At 39.9% G+C, this 8020-nt stretch overlaps 1 protein-coding gene across 1 annotated transcript in view; it reads right to left on the reverse strand.

Annotated features, from left to right (window-relative positions):
- LOC112080813 (hepatocyte nuclear factor 4-gamma) overlaps positions 1–7537 on the reverse strand; it is a 30422-nt gene extending 22885 nt beyond the window's left edge. The window contains exon 1 of the mRNA XM_024146733.2: positions 7242–7537. The gene's annotated coding sequence lies outside the window, so the exon portion shown is untranslated. The remainder of the gene's footprint in view (positions 1–7241) is intronic.
- Between the last annotated feature and the right edge of the window lie 483 nt (positions 7538–8020).

Raw genomic sequence — 8020 nt, forward strand, 5'->3', positions numbered from 1 at the left:
AGTCACTCACCTCACTACTCACATCACTCACTCACTCACTCACTCACTCACTCACTCAATCACTCACTCACTCACTCCACATTCACTCACTCACTCACTCAACTCACTTCACTCACCACTCCTGAGAGAGAGAGAGAGAGAGAGAGAGAGAGAGAGAGAGAGAGAGAGAGAGAGAGAGAGAGAGAGAGAGAGAGAGAGAGAGTGTGTGTGAGAGGACAGTGACCATGAACCAAATTATGATTTTCCAAAAGACAAATCATAAGGAAATAAATATCACTTAAAATCTTAACTCCTCTATCCAACCAGTCCTTGTGTATAGCTAGGTTTCCATCCAATTGGCGAAAGATTTTCATGTGAATATTTTAAAATCCACATAAAAACAATATGTGCATTTTCCAACCAGAGATAGGTGCACATAAAAATACCTTTTGGAATATAAAAAAAAGAAGAAATCCATTGCATTTTCAACAATACTGATGGTGTTGTCACAAAAAAATAGTTTGCGTTATATAGCGAATGGTATTGGCACCTGCGCTCTAGCCAACAGCTCGCAGACTCAGTGTGGGTGTGGCCTACTGATGAGATTCTTATGGACAAAAGAGAAAGATTATTTGTATTTGTCAAATGGCAGGCAAGCATCGGTCATCATGTCACCAAAATAAGACCCTGGATATTTATTGGAAAGGAGCATAAGCTCATCACAGTGCACTTTTTCACCACCCTGAGAAGTTCATCATCATTTATTTCATCTGTAGCCTATTAAACTGCATGCTTTCCCGAGACGTAGTGACTCCAAGTTTACTTCCATATGATGGTTGTTAAATCAATATTGGCGCATAAAAGCGTTTCCACCACCATTTAACGCATAATAAATTTGACCGAAATAATATATCCTACCTTGTCAAGTGTATTTTGTTTTTTCGACATTTGTAAAGTTTACGGACAAATTTGTTGTTTCTATTAGGCCTGTAGTGAACATTTTTGATCCAACATGTACTCTAATCACATAAAAAGGTTGGATGGAAACCTGGTTCCTGGCAGTAAAATATGGTGTCCACTTTTACAGTGAAATATGGGGACCACTATTACAGTGAAATGTGGAGACCATTATTACAGTGAAATGTGGAGACCATTATTACAGTGAAATATGGGGACCACTATTACAGTGAAATATGGGGACCATTATTATAGTGAAATGTGGGGACCATTATTACAGTGAAATGTGGGGACACTATTACAGTGAAATAATGGGAACCATTATTACAGTGAAATATGGGGACCATTTATTACAGTGAATGTGGAGACCATTATTACAGTGAAATATGGGGCCATTATTACAGTGAAATATGGGGACCACTATTACAGTGAAATGTGGGCACCACTATTACAGTGAAATGTGGGGACCACTATTATCAGTGAAATATGGAGACCACTATTACAGTGAAATGTGGGGACCATTATTACAGTGAAATATGGGGACCACTATTACAGTGAAATGTGGGACCATTATTACAGTGAAATATGGGGACCACTATTACAGTGAAATATGGAGACCATTATTACAGTGAAATGTGGGGACCATTATTACAGTGAAATGTGGGGACCATTATTACAGTGAAATATGGGGACCATTTTACAGTGAAATGTGGGGACCATTATTACAGTGAAATATGGGACCATTATTATAGTGAAATGTGGGACCATTATTATAGTGAAATGTGGGGACCATTATTACAGTGAATGTGGGGACCACTATTACAGTGAAATATGGAGACCATTATTACAGTGAAAATATGGGGACCATTATTAGAGTGAAATTGGGGACCATTATTACAGTGAAATATGGGACATTATTACAGTGAAATGTGGAGACCATTATTACAGTGAAATATGGGGACCATTATTACAGTGAATATGGGGACCATTATTACAGTGAAATGTGGGGACCATTATTACAGTGAATTATGGGGACCATTATTAAGTGAAATGTGGAGACCATTATTACAGTGGAAAATATGGGGACCATTATTACAGTGAAATGTGGAGACCATTATTATAGTGAAATGTGGGGACCATTATTACAGTGAAATATGGGATTAAGTGAAGGACCATTATTACAGTGAAATATGGGGACCATTATTTACAGTGAAATGTGGGGACATTATTACAGTGAATATGGGACCACTATTTCAGTGAAATATGGGGACCATTATTACAGTGAAATGTGGGGACCATTATTACAGTGAAATATGGGGACCATTATTACTAGTGAAATGTGGAGACCATTATTATAGTGAAATTGGGGACCATTATTACAGTGAAATATGGGGACCATTATTAAGTGAAATATGGGGACATTATTAAGTGAAATATGGGGACCATTATTACAGTGAAATGGTGGGACCATTATTACAGTGAAATATGGGACCACTATTACAGTGAAATATGGGGACCATTATTACAGTGAATATGGGGACCATATTACAGTGAAATATGGGACCATTATTACAGTGAATGTGGGGACCATTATTACAGTGAAATATGGGGAACCATTATTACAAGTGAAATAATGGGGACCATTATTACAGTGAAATGTGGAATTATTACAGTGAAATGTGGAGTCTGTCCTGTCTGTCTGTCTGTCTGTCTGTCTGTCTGTCTGTCTGTCTGTCTGTCTGTCTGTCTGTCTGTCTGTCTGTCTGTCTGTCGCCCTAATGGACAGGAATGATAAGACCTTCCTACCTGCATGGTGACACCTTTAAACAACAGCGATGCAGCAACAACGCCACAATCCTGAGTCTGGATTTCAGCCCATCTGCAGCCCGATGTCCCTTGGTTGGGTATAATGCTACTTTAAAGCCATTGGTCTATTATCAGGAAGTAATTTACAATGAGGTTGACTACAGCCATGAGCAAACAAATGTTTTATGGAACTGTATGAGGAAGTTCTCACACAATTATTGAATTCATGCAAGTAGCTTAAAGTAAGCTATGGTATAGCCCACCTACCACATTAAATGCATAATCGCATTTGTGGTCACTTTTGATAATGGTGTTTACCCGCTAATGGAACATTCACGCTTATAGCCAATAGCCTACTATAAAAAATGAAACAATTTATAGCCTACTGCCATGTGCACACTGCTGCTCTTATAATGTGAAGAAATACCTAATAGTTTAGCAACATTTTAAGTTTAAACATTCTGATCGGTTGCACCAGCCTCATTTTGTAAAAATAAATGTTTGATGTTAGKKGTTGTATTCATTTGGGATCTATCGCGTCCCACAAGTGGCCCAGACTATGTTTGGAACATTTATTTACTGCACAGAATAGAGGAGGTAAACTTTTGTACTAATGGGGATAGTAGATTGATATAGGCTTGTGCTTTTGCTGTTCGCTAGGCCTACTCAGTGAAGGGGTGGCTCTCCCATAGGCACCACTGCAACAGCAGCTGGGCCTGTTCTAGCCTCTGATCATGACTGTCTTTTCCATTACATTACACATAAATGTAATTGGAAGAAGGAGTCTTCTGTATGGTTGGGTGGTTGGGGGGGGTTAAGAGCTGCAGCGCTCGGCCTGAACATTAACACGCATGGCTCGCGGTACTGTTTTGGAAGCAAAAGGACCTTATCTTTCATATCGGTGAGAATTAATTTTCAAAAAAACAAAGGTTAAATTGATACACACCTTTATAGGGTTAAGGTTCCCACACATCACTGACAGTGTCACCAGCAAAGCACCATCACACCTCCTCCTCCATGCTTTACAGTTTGAACCACACATGCAGAGATCATCCGTTCACCTACTCTGCGTCTCACAAAGAAACGGCAGTAGGAACCAAAAATCTAAAATTAGGACTCATCAGACCAAAGGACAGATTTCCAGTCCAATGTCCATTGTTCGTGTTTTTTTGGCACAAGCAAGTCTCTTCTTCTTATTGGTGTCCTTTATAAGTGTTTCCTTTGCAGCAATTCAACCATGAAGGCCTGATTCACGCAGTCTAYTCTGAACAGTTGATGTTGAGATGTGTCTGTTACTTGAASTCTGTGAAGCATTTATTTGGGCTTCAATCTGAGGTGCAGTTAACTCTAATGAACTTATCCTCTGCAGCAGAGGTAACTCTGGGTCTTCCTTTCCTGTGGGGGTCCTCATGAGAGCCAGTTTCATCATAGCGCTTGATGGTTTTTGCGACTACACTTGAAGAAACTTTCTTGACATTTTCCGGATTGACTGACCTTCATGTCTTAAAGTAATGATGGACTGTCATTTCTCTTTGCTTATTTGAGCTGTTCTTGCCATAATGTGGACTTGGTCTTTTACCAAATAGGGCTATCTTCTGTATACCACCCMKACCTTGTCACAACACAACTGATGGGCTCAAATGCATTAAGGAAAGAAATTCCACAAATTAACTTTTTACAAGGAACACCTGTTAATTGAAATGCATTCCAGGTGACTACCTCATGAAGCATGTTGAGAGAATGCCAAGAGTGTGCAAAGCTGTCATCAATGCAAAGGGTGGCTACTCTGAAGAATCTCAAATATATAAAATATTTTGATCTGTTAAACACTTTTTTGCTTAATACAYGATTCCATATGTGTTATTTCATAGTTTTAATGTCTTCATTATTATTCTACAATGTAGAAAATAGTAAAAATAAAGAAAAACCCTGGAATGAGTATGTGTCCAAACGTTGGACTGGTACTGTATATACAGTGCATTTGGAAAGTATTCAGACCCCTTGATTGTTTCCACATTTTGGTATGTTACAGTCTTATTCTAAAATTGATTAAATTGTTGATTTGTTCCCTCATCAATCTACACACGATACCCCATAATGACAAAGCAAAAAAACGTTTTTTAGAATTTTTGGCATATTTATAAAAATTTTACTGAAATGTTATATTTACATAAGTCTTCAGACCCTTTACTCAGTACTTTGTTTAAGCACCTTTCGCAGTGATTACAGCCTTGAGTCTTCTTGGGTATGACGCTACAAGCTTGGCACACCTGTATTTGGGAAGTTTCTCCCATTCTTCTCTGCAGATCTTCTCAAGCTATGTCAGGTTGGATGGGGAGCATTGCTGCACGGCTATTTTCAGGTCTCTCCAGAGATGTTCGATCGGGTTCAGGCTGGGTCACTCAAGGACATTCAGAGACTTGTCCCGAGCCCACYCCTGCGTTGTCTTGGCTGTGTGCTTAGTGTCGTTGTTCTGTTGGAAGCTGAACCTTCGTCCCAGTCTGAGGTCCTGAGCGCTCTGGAGCAGGTTTTCATCTTGGATCGCTCTGTACTTTGCTCCGTTCATCTTTGTGCTGTTGTCTGTGTCCAATATGGTGTACCATGTTTTGTGCTGCTACCATGTTGTGTTGCTACCATGTTGTTGTTATCTTAGGTCTCTCTTTATGTAGTGTTGTGTTGCTTCTCTTGTCGTGATGTGTGTTTTGTCCTATATTTATATATATATATATATATTTTTTTTTTATCCCACGTCCACACAGGAGGCCTTTTGCCTTTTGGTAGGCCGTCATTGTAAATAAGAATTTGTTCTTAACTGACTTGCCTAGTTAAATAAAGGTTAAATAAAATATATATATATATCTTTCCCTCGATCCTGACTAGTCTCCCAATCCCTGCTGATGAAAAACATCCCCACAGCATGATGCTGCCACCACCATGCTTCACCATAGGGATGGTGCCATGTTTCCTCCGGACGTGATGCTTCGCATTCAGGCCAAAGAGTTCAATCTTGATTTCATCAAACCAGAGAATCTTGTTTCTCATGGACTGAGAGTCCTTTAGGTGCCTTTTGGTAAACTCCAAGCGAGCTGTCATGTGCCTTTTACTGAGGAGTGGCTTCCGTCTGGTCACCCTACCATAAAGGCCTGATTGGTGGAGTGCTGCAGAGATTGTTGTCTTTCTGGAAGGTTCTCCCACCTCCACAGAGGAACACTGGAGATCTGTCAGAGTGACCATCGGGTTCTTGGTCACCTCCCTGACCAAGGCCCTTCTCCCCCGATTGCTCAGTTTGGCTGGGCGGCCAGCTCTAGGAAGAGTCTTGGTGGATCCAAACTTCTTCCATTGAAGAATGATGGAGGCCACTGTGTTCTTGGGGACCTTCAATGCTGAAAAACATTTTTGGTACCCTTCCCCAGATCTGTGCCCCGACACAATCCTGTCTCGGAGCTYTACGGACTATGCCTTCGACYTCATGGCTTGGTTTTTGCTCTGACATGCACTGTCAACTGTGGGACCTTATATAGACAGATGCGTGCCTTTCCAAATCATGTCCAATCAATTGAATTTACCACAGGTGTACTCCAATCAAGTTGTAGAAACATCTTAAGGATGATCAATGGAAATAGGATGCACCTGAGCTCAATTTCGGGCCTCATAGAAAAGGGTCTGAATACTTGCAGTATGTAAACAAGGTATTTCAGGTATTTTTCTTATACATTTGCAAAAATTCAAAAAACGTATTTTTGCTTTGTCATTATGGGATATTGTGTGTTGATTGATGAGGGGGGAAAAACAATTTAATAAATAAGGCTGTAACGTAACAAAATGTTGAAAAAGTCAAGGGGTCTGAATACTTTCCGAATTCACTGTATATGACAGACGTTTGTTGGTCTGAGCACGCCTCTGCAGTCACCGGAGGAGCGCATATGAATCCCCTTCACATTGAGTTGACATTTTAAAGCTGCAGTATTTCACTTTTTGGGAGCCTAAGTCTAAGAAGCGGCAGATCTGTTCTGTGTGTGTTATTTATATGCTTCCCATTCTTAAGATACATTTTTTCATATTTTACTTTAGGTTTTATACCCCTGTTTCAAACAGTTGAAAATACAATATTTTTGCTTATGGAAAAGATATTTCACAGCGGTTTAAATGSTACAAAGATTATCTACACTATATTTGCTTGTTTTGTCACATAAACTGAAATTAGACAAACTTTCAGAATTGTAGCAACCAGAAAATGGTTGAGCAATTTCTGCATAGCGCATCTTTAAAATGGTTAAGGTAAGAGTTAAGGTTAGGTAAGGGTTATGGTAAGGGTAAGGGTAGGGGTTAAAGTTAGGGTTTAGGGTAGGGAYGTCCCAAGGATCCCTGATAGCACGACTAATTCATTGCGGCCGATAGGTCAAACGAAAGACCAAAATGAACGAGTCACGGAACCATATAAGATTTAAGCAACAAACATCATATGTTAATTATTTATTATTTCAAAGGAGACCTCTTACCTTTCTCTTGGTCCGTCAGCGATGTGCATTAATCCAACAGGAYGCGAGTCCACCTGTAAACTAGCCACCAGTTTTGACACTTGTCCCCCTTGTCACCACACGAAATGAGAGAGTCGTGGGCGAGTAGTTGCAACAACACACGGAGGGTTGGAAAGGAGAGCTATGGGCCTATAATTCATTGAGCGACACATTGGATGGTGCCGGCTTCGGTTGTCATTAGATCGATTTACTAAACAAACTGAAAGTAGGGTGGGGACGTTAAACAGTAACTAGCCTCCATAAAACTGAGAGGGGAAATAATATAGGTGTGTGTGTGGTCAGCCTTGCCTATGCTGTCGAGACGGGGGTAAAGGGTGAGGAGGAGGTAATGTTTCACAGAATAATAGTAGAACAGTAACATTTTAGCCATTTATTTATTTATTACAATATTTACATACTCTGTAGCCTTACACAAAGTTTTTTCAAAGATTGAAATCGACATATTGAGAGAAATGTCATTGGCACGACTTACTGTATTTTAAATTCCAATATGAGACAAAATACATTTTAGTCCGGTATAGTCAAACTGCAATAGACCAACAGTACAGTAGACTATGTTGTGTAGCTATATAAACAAGCAGATGGTGCTAAAGTACTGTTTAAAAGGGAAGCAATATTACAGCGAGGTTTTGGCTCTGAGTTCATAGTTTAGGTAATGTGAGAAGAGGTCACAGATATAGCAGTGTCCCCTCCCTAGGAAAGTAAACATGTCGAGATAGCTGAGGGCCKTGAGACTGAGG

Source organism: Salvelinus sp. IW2-2015, unplaced genomic scaffold, assembly GCF_002910315.2.
Source record: "Salvelinus sp. IW2-2015 unplaced genomic scaffold, ASM291031v2 Un_scaffold16518, whole genome shotgun sequence".
NCBI classification, from domain to species: domain Eukaryota; kingdom Metazoa; phylum Chordata; class Actinopteri; order Salmoniformes; family Salmonidae; genus Salvelinus; species Salvelinus sp. IW2-2015.